Source organism: Apium graveolens, chromosome 5, assembly GCF_009905375.1.
Source record: "Apium graveolens cultivar Ventura chromosome 5, ASM990537v1, whole genome shotgun sequence".
Taxonomy (NCBI): domain Eukaryota; kingdom Viridiplantae; phylum Streptophyta; class Magnoliopsida; order Apiales; family Apiaceae; genus Apium; species Apium graveolens.
The window spans coordinates 137469736-137484887 of NC_133651.1; positions in this window are offsets into that span (position 1 = coordinate 137469736).

Here is a 15152-nt window from a genome sequence, read left to right on the forward strand (position 1 = left end):
AACTATCCGTAGGACAATCCAGAAAGACTTGGAAAGACTTTCGGTATGACAATCCAATTGTCATACCAGTTCAAGTTTGTTTTTGCTGATTTTCTTTTTGAATATTATTCCAAAATCATTTCTGAAAAATGCATAATATTAATTTAGAATTAATTAACCAATTAATTCAATTAATCAATAAATTAATCTTTGCAGATTTAATTTATTTTCTTAATTAAATTATATGACTTAATTAATTAATAGAGAATTAATACCAATCTTGAGCAGCAACCATTCTTCTGAAAATCTTCTGAAAATCACTGTCAATTACGAGTCAATTCCACCACTTCAATGTTGACACTCGATGTACTGTCTGGTTCATGAGTGACTAACTTCCGTGACGTTTCTTCATGCCTTGACCTTGATACTCTTGATTTTCTTCAGACTAAATCCTTGTAATTAATTGATACCCTGACGAGATCTCTGTCACTTGATTAAATCCACAATCTTGATTTATATCACTGAGGCTTGATCAATTGCTTGAGCTTCTTCCAGTAAATTAAGTCATCAAGTCTGTAGATGAACAATGGTACTTAATCCTTTGACATATGTTACTTTGAGAGATCTCTCTGACGATAGAACCACTATTTACTTGTTACATCCTTATTTGAGTTGAGTTAAATCCTTGAATAAACAAATAGGCTATGACATATGCCTTTCAATCTCCCCCTATTTGTTTGTTAGACAATAACAACAAATACCTAGAGAATAACTCAACTAACAAATAAGAAAAAGATATAAACAGTAATGCAAAGTAAATAGCAGAAAAGTTATGGATTATATTTAACATTTTCCAGATTCCAAACTAAATTTACAAGTGAATACAAGATAGATGTTCCTCTAGCCTGAACATGTAACTACATTAGTCTATCTTGATTCATAAAGCTCTAATCATATTTGATAGGGATAAATAAATCCTGATTACATAATAGTTTGGGCTGCAAGGCCCAATAAGAAGATGTATGACATTCAAGACCAAAAAGGTTAACATGTCGATCAGGCCTGATGGAACAAAGACGGCCCAAAAACCCTGATTATTTATTAATTTTGTAATTAATAAATAAGGGAGAAAAATAGCTATTAAGATAAGTCCTAGTGAGGATATAAATCCTTATAGATTAGCCTCCAAGGAACCTCATGGGATAAGGAATCAACTTCCTACTCCCTAGGACTCCTAAGTCTATCCTAATTCAGAGACTTGACCACCAAGTCTCCTATACCAAGTCCAATTCAAGGACTCCCAACATCTATATAAGGGGCCTCACCCCACAGATCAGAACTACATTTTTTGACTTGATCCTTGGCAATCAGCAAGGTACGTAGGTATCTTGTTAAGGCAGATTGAGTCACGAAACACAAGAGCAGTCAAAATTGATCCTTGAAGCTCACGTTCCTTATTATTAGATATAGCAATTATATATATTAGTTTTAATCTATAACATTTGGCGCCATCTATGGGAAGGCACAACAACAACCATGGCGAGAACACGGAGAACAACTAGAGCTCTGGAGGAAGGAACACCATTGGGAACAACCCAGATGATTTCATCCACCGTGGAGATACCTCCCCACTCAACTTATGCATCTACTCAAGTGGAAACCCAGATAGGGGCAACTCAACCTCAGCCACAAGGGACGACTCCCCCGACTATTCAAGGTTGGAGGAAGTGGATATGCTGGGCGAAGTGAAGCACGAGGGCAATCGCCCCCCTATATACGAGGTTTGGCTCCTATCCCCGATGATCGGGAATTTTCTGGTCCTTACACTGAGAGAGACTCCGAATCTTCGGATGATGAAGTGGCCCCGAGAAGGAGGCGTCTCGGCAAAGAGCCAATGGCCGATGGAAGGCAACGCCCTCAAAGCACCCAAGGGGCGAATCCCCAAGAAGTGCAGGAAAGGATCAGGGCTCATGAGGCTGAGATCCAAAGGCTGAGGCATGATTTGGAGGCTCACCAGGCCACCAGACCCCAGATACCTCCTAGGGGGAGAAATTCTCCTCCTGTCATAGACCTGGATGGTCCGGTACGAAGAAGGGCTGCCATCCCAAGAACTGATCCAAGCAATCTCCTTCCCCTTGGAGATCCTGATGATCCAAATCCACCCTTCACAGAAGAGATAATGAATGCCCATATCTCAAGGAAATTCAAGATGCCCATTATCAAAGCCTATGATGGCACGGGAGACCCCGCTAATCATGTTAGGACATTCTCTAATGCACTGCTGCTGCAACCCGTGAATGATGCTATAAAGTGTCGGGCCTTCCCTCAAACCCTGTCGGGTATGGCTCAAAGATGGGAGCTAAGGAGTCTTTGAGAGATTACTTGAATCGTTTTACAAAGGAGGCTTTAAAAGTCCCAGACCTTGATGATAAGGTAGCCATGATAGCACTGCAACAAGGAACTAGGGATGAGTTTTTCAAGATGTCCTTGGCCAAACGTCCCCCTGAAAGCATGTTGCAGCTCCAAGAGAGGGCAGGGAAGTATATCGAGGTTGAAGAAAGCATGAAGAAGAGCGTAGTAAGTAATGAGTCCACTGGAGGCAAGAAGCGAAAAACTGATCTGGAGTATATCGCCAAGGACAAGTATCCTAGAACCGAACAAAACCCTGATTCAACCCCCAAGAAGGGAGTACCTGGGCAAAAGTTCACCGAATACGTTAAGTTGAATGCTCCTAGAAGCCAGATCTTGATGGAAATCGAGAAAGATCGAGATATTCGTTGGCCTAAGCCCTTGAAGGCTGATCCCGCCAAGCTAGATAAGAGCAAGTATTGCAGCTTCCACAAAGATGTTGGCCATGACACCGATGAGTGTAGGCAATTGAAAGACGAAATTGAGTTTTTGATTCGAAAAGGAAGATTGAACAAGTATACTGGAGAAGGAGGGGACAGGAATAATAATGGAAGGAAGAACTTTGAAGATCGTAGGAGGGACCAAGACGATCAGGGGCGGAATCCCCAACCTAGAGGGCCGGTTATAAATGCAATTTTTGGAGGGCCGCGACCTCGAGGACCTGTGATAAACACGATCTTTGGAGGTCCAACTGCTGCTGGATTGTCCAAAAATTCCAGAAAGGCATATACTAGAGAGGTTATGCATATTGTTGGAGAAGCCCCGAAGAGGGCCAGGACAGAAGTAACATTGGCTTTTGATGATTCTGACCTAGAGGGTGTAATGTTTCCTCATGACGACCCGCTGGTCATAACACCAATAATAGGAAATAGCCCGGTTAAGAGGGTTCTTGTGGATAATGGTGCTTCTGTGGATATATTGCTCCACGACACCTTTCTAAGGATGGGGTATAACGATTCCCAGTTGACACCAACCGACATGCCGATATATGGATTTGCTGGAGTAGAATGTCCTGTGGAAGGGATAATCAAATTGCCAACCACCATAGGTACGGAACCAAGACAAGCAACACAGATGTTGGATTTTGTGGTAGTAAAGGCTAGTTCAACTTATAATGCTATCATGGGGAGAATAGGGATACATGCCTTTAAGGCAGTCCCCTCTTCCTACCACTCAGTTATGAAGTTTCCCACCCGAAACGGGATTGGAGAAGAGAGAGGAGATCAAAAAATGGCTAGAAGCTGTTATGTGGCCTCTTTGAGGGAAGATGGAGTCGGGGGGCAGGTTCTTCCTATTGAAGATATGGATGTCCGAGAAAATGATGAGAAGAGAGGAAAGCCAGCAGAAGACTTGGTTTCGGTTCCTTTAGACCCCGAGAATCCTGAGAGGATGACTTTCATTGGAGCCACACTAGAGGAGCCCCTTAGAGGGAAGTTGGTGAAATTTTTGCAAGAAAATAGTGATGTATTTGCATGGTCAGCAGCTGATATGCCAGGCATAGACCCGGAGCTGATTACTCACAAGCTAAACGTGGATCCAAGCCGGAAGACAGTGAAACAAAAGAGAAGAAATTTTGCCCCTGAAAGACAAGTGGCTATAAAACAGGAAGTAGAAAAGCTCTTAGAGGCTGGTTTCATTGATGAGATTCAATTTTCGGAGTGGTTAGCAAACCCTGTAATGGTGAAGAAGGCTAATGGAAAGTGGAGGATGTGTATAGACTTCACTGATCTGAATGATGCATGCCCTAAAGACTATTTTCCATTGCCAAGGATTGATACTTTGATTGATGCCACTGCTGGGCATGAGATGCTGAGTTTCATGGAGGGATTTAGCGGATATAATCAGATTAAGATGCACACAGATGATATTCCAAAGGTATCATTTATCACTGACTTTGGTGTTTATTGTTATCTTGTTATGGCGTTTGGTCTTAAGAATGCGGGAGCCACCTATCAAAGGTTGGTAAATAAAATTTTTAAGGATCTTATTGGTAAGACTATGGAAGTCTATGTTGATGACATGCTAGTTAAGAGTCTAGTAAAGACTGATCATATAACCCATTTGAGGGAAACTTTTGAGGTCCTGAGGTACCACAAGATGATGTTGAATCCTACGAAGTGTGCTTTCGGAGTAGGATCTGGAAAATTCTTGGGATTGATGGTCTCAAAGAGAGGAATTGAGGCTAACCCCAATAAAATAAAGGCAATCCTGGACATGGAACCACCAAAAACTATCAAGGATGTTCAGAAGCTCACAGGAAGGGTCGTTGAGCTAGGACGATTCATCTCCAAGTCAGGAGACAAGTGCTTGCCATTATTCAAGTCACTAAAGAACATCAAAGACTTTGTATGGAATGAGGAAAACCAGAAGGCATTCAAAGAGTTAAAGAAGTATATGGCTCAGGCCCCGTTGTTGGCCAAACCATCTTTGAATGAAGTTTTATTCTTGTACTTGGCTGTTTCAGAGAGCGCCTTGAGCGCGGTGTTGGTTAAGTAGGAACTAAAAGTCCAGAAACCCGTATACTATGTCAGCAAAATTTTGTATGGTGCTGAGTTGAATTATTCAACTATTGAGAAATTCGCTTTAGCCTTGGTAATGGCTTCGAGAAAGTTGCGTCCTTATTTTCAGGCTCACCAGATTGAGGTGCTAACAAATCAGCCCCTGAGAAATATCATTCACAGTCCCAAGGCAAGTGGGAGATTGATTAAGTGGGCAATAGGGCTGGGAGAGTTCGATCTCAAGTATAAGCCACGTACGGCAATAAAAGCCCAGGCACTAGCTGACTTCGTGGTGGAATGTACCATACCCAACCAAGAAGTCGGGGGGCAGGAAGATGCCATACCTCAAGACAAGGGAGTCGATAATGGGGGCAAAGAGAAGGATGGTAAAGAATATTGGGTTCTCTATTTTGATGGAGCATCAAAAACAAACTCCAGTGGAGCAGGATTGGTTTTTGCAAAGCCCTGATGGGTTCTTAATTGAGTATGCTATGAAGCTAGACTTCCCAACCACAAATAATGAGGCAGAATATGAAGCCCTGATAGCTGGCCTTGGTCTAGCTGGGACACTTAGAGTCAAAAACTTAAAGGTCCGTGGAGACTCGAAGCTGATCATATCCCAAGTAAAAGGAGAATTTGAGGCAAGGGATGATACGATGGCTAAGTATGTCCGCCTAGTAAGGGCTGTGATGACCCAATTTAATGAATGCCATATTGAACACATTCCAAGGGAAGAAAATGCTAAGGCAGATGCGCTATCAAAGTTTGCTTCATCTGAGATAGAAGAAAGTTTGGGAAGTGTGTACTTCCGTGTTTTGAAGACACGAAGCATAGATGTTAAGCTTGTGGCTCTCATAGGCCTGGGGACGTCATGGATTGATCCTATCAAGGCTCACATTCAAACCGGTTGGTTGCCAGTGATGCAACTGAAGCACGGAAGTTAACTGTTCGAGCACTAATGTACTCTTTGATAGATGGGATTCTTTACAAAAGATCTTTCGTGGTTCCCTACTTGAGGTGTCTCAGGCCTGATGAGGCACGCTTGGCTCTTGAAGAAGTGTATGAAGGTATTTGTGGACAACACTTGGGGGCAGGGCCTTGGCTCATAAGATAACTCGTCTAGGCTTTTATTGGACAGAAATGATGGCTGATGCCAAAGAATATGTGAAGAAGTGTGATCGCTGTCAGAAGCATGCACCTGTTGTTAGACAACCTCCCGAGATGCTGAGATCTATCAACTCGCCCATTCCCTTTGCTATGTGGGGGATGGATATTCTGGGGCCTTTCCCTATGGCCACGGCATAAAGGAAGTTTCTGATTGTAGGTATTGATTATTTCACCAAGTGGATTGAAGCCAAACCCTTGGCCAAAATCACAACTAAGCAGGTTGCACAATTCCTGTGAGAAAACATTATGTGCCGATATGGAATTCCCCGTATCCTCGTCACTGATAATGGAACACAATTCAACAACGAGGAATTCAAGAAGTATTGTGAGGAAAATTAAATTGAGTTACGGTTCACCTCTGTGGCTCACCCACAAGCCAATGGGCAAGCGGAAGTAGCAAATCGAATAATCCTGGATGGACTAAAGAAGAGGATCGAGAAGTCAAAAAATAATTGGGTGGATGAGATACTTTCCATATTATGGGCCTATAGGACTACTTGTAGAGTCACGACAGGAGCAACTCCCTTCATGTTGGCATATGGGGCAGAAGCAGTAGTTCTAGTGGAGATATCACATTCATCTCCAAGGATTCAGGCTTTCAATGCAGAAGAAAATGAAGAAGGGCAGAGGTTAGCCCTGGATCTAATTGATGAAGTGCGAGATAAGGCACATGCAAAGATAGTAGAATATCAGAAGAAGACCTCATTCTACTACAACCTAAGGGTTAAAGAAACATTTTTTAAACAAGGTGACCTGGTCTTGAGGAAGACAGAAGCTTCTGGTGTAGGACAGAAAGGGAAGCTTGCCCCGAATTGGGAAGGGCCGTACAGAGTCAAGAGTGTTCAAGGTAGAGGAACCTACAAGCTAGAGACTATGGATGGTTTTGAAGTCCTGAGAACTTGGCATGCACAAAAACTGAAGGTTTACTATGTGTAGGGCAGCTGGATACGATCCTCACTCGTCAGGATGGCGAGTAGGTTGAAAAGCACCTTGAAGCTTTCCTTGCTTAGGATTTATATGTTTTAGTTTTATTACGAAGTTTATTAAGACTTGTGTAAGGGACGAATTCCAGACAATTTTATAAAATTCATTAGTTCTTCAAAGAATGTTTATGGCCTAACAAGTAAAAACCAAATGCATGGATGCAAGCATAAAAGGCGATAAATAAAATAGATCTGATAAATATTACAAGAAGTTCGATAAATAAAGTCTCAAAAATAAGACAAGCCACGCAGGGCTGAAAAAGCTCTAAGGAGCTGAGGTGCCCTCGGCATCCATATCATCGTCCTCTCCGCTCTCGCTGGATGTCTCTGTCGTCTCGGAGGAGGAGGAAGAGCTATCGTCCTCAGCAGGTCTGGAAGAAGACTCGGGAGGAGGAAGGAGTGGATCCTGAGGAACATGATCCGAGACAACTACTCGGGTACGAAACCTCTGTAGCAAAGCCTCGTCATCAGGGTAGACATAGTCCGCCGGGTTAATATCAGGACAAGCCTCGTTCACGATCCCAAGGGCCGTGTCCCAACCAGTCCTAAAAAACCCGGGAAAGAATGAATCATCCCTAATTCTCATGGATTAGGCAAAATCCTCCGAGTCCAGATAGTTGTCTATAGCTTTATCCTTCTCCGCCCGAAGTACCACTAGCTCGGCGTTGGACTCTCCGAGTTCTTCCTCCTTGCGCTTGAGCTTCTTCTCCAGGGTAGCATACTTCTTCTGTTGCCTCCTAAGGGCATTATCGGCCTTATCAGAAGCCCGCTTCCATGACTCGGCTTGCCTCACAGCGCCTTGGAAATAGGCGTTAGACTGAAACAAAGCAATTAACAAAGTATAAGGCAAGAAAATGCTACAAGAATGAAAGATAAGTTCAAAAGAGAGAAGGCATACCGAAGCTAGAGATTGGGCTCCCATGAGCTTAATCCTCTCAAGGTCAGGGGTGGCCACCACGTCAGTAAAGTCCTTGGGAGTCACGCTATGGTAGGACCAATCCCAAGCATGTTTCATGGAACCAACCACGGTATCCCCTCGGCGGAATCCCCAGAGAGGCTGGAAGGCGCCTGTGGTAGCAGCAGCAGGGGCAGCAGCAGTAATAGGAGCATTATGGCCCTCAACTCCTTCAGTTGAAGCCTCCCCCATAGGCTCTTTGTGCTTTCTCAAGAAGATGGGCTCTGTCGCCTTTCCCCGGGTGTCTAGGCCTGCGAGCCGAGCTTTCTTCATCCTAGCAGTCTCTTCAACTAGAGGAACATTGTCCTCGTTAATCTCCTTAGTAGCTGCGAAACAAAGCAAGAGACAAAATAAGTGATGTTAATAATGCATGAAATGAAATAAAGTTGAGAAGGGAAGAAAAATACCCTATTGAGAAACAGAGGATAGTCCCACGTTAATGAGGGAGAACTCCTCTAAGAGAGTCCAGCTGGTAGTAGTGCCATCGTCCTGAGTAAGCCCATTATAAATAATAGTTTCCTTAGGAGTTAAGTGAATAGATTTGATGCTACCATCACTGACCTTCCCGAAGGAAGATCGGAAAAATGTGCCCCAGTCACCATTCTCCTAATGTAACCCAACGAAACTATTCCTCCAATTTTGGTTATTATCAGGAATGGAGGAGCTGTTAAAGATATGTTTACTTTTGGGCCTTTGCTTAACATAGACCCAACCACAAATACTGGAAGAGCTATTATAGCACTGAATGACCTTCCTAAAAACAGCTACGGAAAGGGGAAAACCCTCCCTAAGGCAGCAGACCATAAAACATAAAATATTCCTCCAAGCGTTTGGAGGAAGCTGACACGGGTTGATTTGTAAATCAGCTAAAAGATGAGGAATAAAAGGGTGGAAAGAAAACCTAAGCCCAGCATTAAGGGCATCTATGTAAATGAAGAGAGTGTCGGGTCTCCAATGGCAAGTACGGTCACCACCAGAGACTGGAACTAATCTAAGATGAGGAAGGACATTATAACATGCATTTAGTTTATCGAAATCTATATTGTGCCAAGTATTACAATGATTAAAAGAATCGAGATGTGCAGTAGAGGGATATTCATCGCCCCTAGTGTTAATCATATCGATTAGAGACATATACGAAGAACGGATCTCGATATCCTTACCACGTTTTGAAGCCGAGGCCATCTTGGCCGCCCTCTCGGAACTCTTGTCAGCCATTAGTAAAGCTGAAAAAGCCTGGAAACTTTGAAGGAAAGAGGGCTGGAAGCTAAGGGAGGAAAGTTGAGAGAGGAGAAAGCTGGAGAATTTGAGAAGTGTATGAAATGAGGAGTGAAGAGTGTGAGTGATACACTCCCCCCCACCTTTATATAGGAGGAAAAGAGGGGAAAATGGGCCTAGGAAAGCCCATTTGGGCCCAGGTTCAGGAACCTTCTGGAATGACCTCCAGAATATTGAAAGAATTTAGAAGATTTTCTAGAAAATTCCAGAGAATTCTAGTAAAAATCAAAAGAAAAACTTGAGTTTTTTCAAGATTCTGGAAGAATCCAGAAAGATATTAGAAGAGTTTGGAATTTGGGCTCAGAAATGAGGCCCAATTCTAGAAAAACCTTGAAAAAATCAAGCCCAGTTAAGGGCCCAAGTGTTTAAAAAGCCCAGGTAAAAAGGCCTTTGTATTAGGCCCAAATGATTTTAGGGGTAAAAAAAAAGCCCAGTTAAAAACAAAAGTTAGCCCAATAAGGGAGGGGTCCAATTAGCTAAAAACCCATTAAAGGGTTGGTCCCAGAAAATTCAGCCCAAATTAAGGGCCCAGGTCAAATGGATCAAGGTCAAAATAAATATATTCTGAACTCTTGACCCCATTCGATCAGGACTTGCACCAAGATCCTAGCCGAATGCATTGAGGTCGAATTTTCTTCGACCAAGGCCGAAAAAGGGGCTAATTCGGTCAAGAAAAGAATCCTGACCAAAATTCTTGGTCGAAAATACCGGAATAGTTTTTAACCCTGCTTCTTGACCCAGCTCGACCAGAAATCATAAGAATTCCTGATCGAAATGCTTGAGGTCGAATAGAATTCGATCAAGGCTCAAAACCAGACTTAATTCGATCAAGATTTAGATCCATTCGACCAAGAAACACGAAGGAATCCTGGCCGAACCAATTCTGCTCGAAATAGCTTCGACCAAGGCAAGAAAGATAATTAATTCGGTTAGAAACACAAGAATCCTGACCGAAAGGGACGAAAATTCCTAGTCGACAAAAAAAAGAAAAAAAGAAAAAGGGGGTGAAAATCCTGGCCGAAATTCGACCAGGAATTGAGGTCGAAAGCATCCTGCTCGAAACCCTGTCGACCAGGGCAATCTGAAGGTTAATTCGACCAGGATCCTGGTCGAATGGATTCCTGGTCGAAATCTGTATAAAAAAAAGAGAGAGAGAGAGAAGAAAAAAGGAAAAAGAAAAAAGAAAAAAGAAGGAAAAATTCCTGGAAAATTACAGAAAAATAAGGAAATTCCTTAAAATATTTTCTGAAAAATACTAATATATTCAGAAATAAGGAATAAATCCAGGAAATTAAGGATAAATCCCAGAAATTAGGGGAAAAATCCAGGAAATTAAGGATAAATCCCAAAAATTAAGGGAAAATCCAGGAAATTAAGGATAAATCCCAGAAATTAAGGGAAAAATCTAGGAAATTAAGGAGAAATCTCAGAAATTAAGGAAAAAATCCAGGAAATTAAGGATAAATCCCAGAAATTAAGGGAAAAATCCAGAAAAATAAGGATAAATCCCAGAAATTAAGTGAAAAATCCAGAAAAATAAGGATAAATCCTAGAAATTAAGGGAAAAATCCAGAAAGTTAGAGAAAAATCCCGGAATTAAGGGAAAAGTTCCTGGAAATTAAGATAATTCCTAAACAAAAGGAACAATTGTTGTAAACGTGTAGGTCGCTCCACACTTTACGCAAAAACGAATCCCTGTAAGGGAATGAATAGACTTAACTTCTGCGAAACCTAATCAATGTTTCCCAAAAGTTGGGGGGTAAATGATAGGGATAAATAAATCCTGATTACATAATAGTTTGGGCTGCAAGGCCCAATAAGAAGATGTATGACATTCAAGACCAGAAAGGTTAACATGTTGATCAGGCCTGATGGACCAGATCAGGCCTGATGGAACAAAGAAGGCCCAAAAACCCTGATTATTTATTAATTTCGTAATTAATAAATAAGGGAGAAAAATAGCTATTAAGATAAGTCCTAGTGAGGATATAAATCCTTGTAGATTGGCCTCCAAGGAACCTCATGGGATAAGGAATCAACTTCCTACTCCGTAGGACTCCTAAGTCTATCCTAATTCAGAGACTTGACCACCAAGTCTCCTACACCAAGTCCAATTCAAGGACTCCCAACATCTATATAAGGGGCCTTACCCCACAGATCAGAACTACGTTTTTTGACTTGATCCTTGGCAATCAGCAAGGTACGTAGGCATCTTGTTAAGGAAGATTGAGTCACGAAACACAAGAGCAGTCAAAATCGAGCCTTGAAGCTCACGTTCCTTATTATTAGATACAGCAATTATATATATTAGTTTTAATCCATAATAATATTACATTGAGTTTTGAGCTAATTGAATTCAGTTGTCTTCTCTTCCGACTTCACCTTCTTCCAAATCTTGAAGCAACTCCTTGTCAAAGACACGATCCTTTTCTGAAGTGAAGATGTCTGGCCTGACTGATTGAACTCCAACTGTCTTTAGCTTATTCTTGAGTTATTGTACCTTTTAATATTCTTTTCACAATAAGCTTGAATCAAATCAGCTGCTTGAGTTTTCAACATGGATGAATATCCAACAGTTCTTAGGTGATGTTCCATCCAGACCAGATGCTTAGCTGAGTAGTCTTTAAGAGATTGTGAATCGGGCTGGAAGATTTGAAGACAGTCAAACTTAAAGAATCTTACCTGATGAGGATTGTTGACCACTTGAGGACTAGCCCTGCTGGCAAACTCTTTGAGTCTTTCTCTAAGAACTTGATTCAATTCTGAGCTTCTTTTGACTTTGTTGAGAAGAACCCAAATCTCTGACAAAGAACGATTCTTAAATAGATGAAGTGACACCTTGAAAGATCCTTCGCTCTGACAATATACAAATATGCTCATCTCATTTAGTGATCTGTCAAAGGTAGCTGTGAACCTTGAGACTTCAGTCTTTATAGCATTCATGTATATGTCATTATTTGGATTAGAGATCTCAAGCTTGTCCAGAAGATGTAGAAACTGTCTATCATTGTTTGTGCTCAGCTGAGGCATATCAAGTACTCTCCTAGCTTCATCCCATTTTTAACCAATCTTCAGTCTGACATCTCTTCTCCTTTCTTGAGCCTTAATGTCATGAAGACATTGCTTTTGAAGAGTTTCTGTTCTTTGTATGTCTTTCCTCATGTCAATGATCTGGGATACCTTTTTCAGTTCAGCTTCTTTTCTTTTCATCTCTGACTGCTGCTGCTGAAACTCTTTCTCAAATAGAGGATCCACTGGAGCTTCCTCTTCCCATTCTCCAAAATCACTTTCCTCCTCAGCTTCAAAGAAACCATCTTTATCTTCCAAGACTGGTTCAGTGGGAACGTCACAAATATCAAAGTCATCATGTTCTCCACTATAGTAGATATCATCAGGCTTCCCTGTGCCTCCAGCAGATGAATCTTTTTCTTTTCCCTTTTCACTTCTCCCTTTCTTCTCCCCCTTAGTTGAGGAATCCTCTACAGACTTTCCCTTAGATCCACCATGACCTCCATCACCTCCCGAGCCTGAGCCTCCACCAGACGGCCCTTCAAAGGAAGTCCTTTGTTCTTTATTGGGACAGTGAGAATTTTTTATCATGAAGTACAAGTGCTTCATCCCTTCATTCAGATGTTCCATGCCTGTCTCTATCTTCAGAAATCTGGAAGAATCTAGTGAATGATTCATTTCAACCAATTCTTCAAGAGAAGTCATTCTTGTATGTAGAGAGCAGAAGTTTGAAATGTCGTTAGCTGATAACGTTGGAGATGCCTGGATTAAGTTAAGCTTTGGTACAATAGATGTCTTCAAATCTGATATTTCAGTCCTGATGAGAGCCAGCTGATTATTGACAGAGGTGGAAAACGAAGACCGTTCAACCACTTGTGCTTTGAATGATTTAGCTTCAGCCTGACTTTTTGCAAGTTGTTCCTTGAGATTAGCAATTTGAGCTAACAGATTTTCAGTGTTTGTGTATGTGTGTGCACTCACCTGAATATCTCTCCTGTTTAATTCACTCAACTCATGTGCATGTGTATCTCTCAATATAATTGCTCGTGAGGAGTCTTCCTGATGCTGATCTTCTGTACCTGCATTTAAAATCACCCTAGCCTCTTCAATAGAGGTCAGTGGTGGTGCAATGGGAATTCACGAGTCCTGATCCTCAGTCAAACCTATCATTTCATGTGAAATAGATGTCTGAATTGCTTCAGGGATAGATTGACCGAGTTGCCCTCCACTTTCTCCAGATAAATCTGTGAGTGGAGAATCCCGTGAGGGAGCCAGAGGTGTTGGATCTGGGAGGGGAGAAAATGACTCTATTAAAGGTGGCTGAGAGTCAGATTTTCCCTCAGAAGCATGTGACTGCTCTTCTGCCGTAACTATGGCAGGAACTGTAATCGACTCTATGTGCAATCCTCGCTCCGTGTCCTGAGTATCATCTACTGGTCTGTATGCTACCATTGTGAGTAATGGAATTGTGCTTGACTCAGTACAGGATGCCATGGCCCTATGGCGAATTTCAATAGATTCATCCTGTTGAGAGAATATTTCTAGTAACTGTTCAGTGGCCATTTCAAAGTCCATTTCCTGTTGGGAGGACAAGGATGGGCTTTCAGATGCCTCAGTAAATGTTCTCCTTTTCTTGGGTGGAGGCAGAGCTGAGGGTTCATTCACATCCACTAACAAACTACTTCCTACTAACCTTCTAGGCAACATTTTAGACAGTGGGGGAGAGGTTGAGATAGGTTGTGATTCTGTGTTTGGCTCTATGACCTGGGATTGAAGCTGTGGTTCTACAACTTCATGGTCAGTCCTATCAACCACTGGGGGTCTTTCAAAAGAAGTAGGAATAGGTTGAGTTTGAGGAACTATTACCTGTAGAGGAAGAGCATCTGATGCTTGAGCCTGGGTGGTTTGAACCACTGGAGGTTGAGCTTGTTGTTCATGACCGGGAAGATTGAAGATAGGTAAGGGAATATAAGTGGCCATGAAAGCAGATACAAGTACTGGAACTTGGATGAATTTGAAAGTTGTGTCTTGGCGGGTGTAAATCTTTTTGCTTACAGGAGGGGGTTCGGTTACTGAGGAGTTAGCAAAAAGGGCTTTATGCTCAGGTGAGAGAATATGTTCTGCTATGAGCATGAGAAAACGAGCTTAGTAACACGAGACCCTACGATTTGTAGAATGATCATGTAAAGCAGTAGTGAGATGTCTCAAAAGAATGGGTAAAAGTAGTTTGTCAAAATTGATCCTTTGATTGAAAACAACCGCAAGACCAATATACTGCAGAGTGGAAGTGATGTTGTGAAAGTTGGATTTAGTGCAGTTGGCAAACACTTTAGAAAGTGTATCGAAGAAAATGTCCCATTCAGAAACCAAATTGGATTTAGACAACTTGGTTGAATTAATCACCCCCTGATAGTGAATAACATGAAAAAAGTTTGAAATATCATTTTCAGAGGGCAAATTACAGAAATTGTCCATAGGAAAATTTAACGCTCGATTAACGACTGTTTCATCAACCACATACTGTGTGTTTGCCACGGTGAATGAAAAAGATTTAAAATCATCGGCCACAGTAGAGGTTGTGCAAATCAGTCTGAGCAGATCAACATTTAAAATCACATTTGATTTAATAGCAGAGCTAACAATCGAATGGTCATTTAAAAATCTAATCCACGGCTTAAATTTTTCTACATCACATTTATCTGGATTAAAATAACCAACAAGATTATGCGAAACAATTTGGAAATTGAGAGCCATTTAAAAAAAATAATAAGACACACACTTTTAGAATTTTAAGAGTAATATTTAAGAAAATTCGAATTAATTAAATTAATTTAATAATTCGAATTAACTTAATAATATTCGAAAAATTTAGAA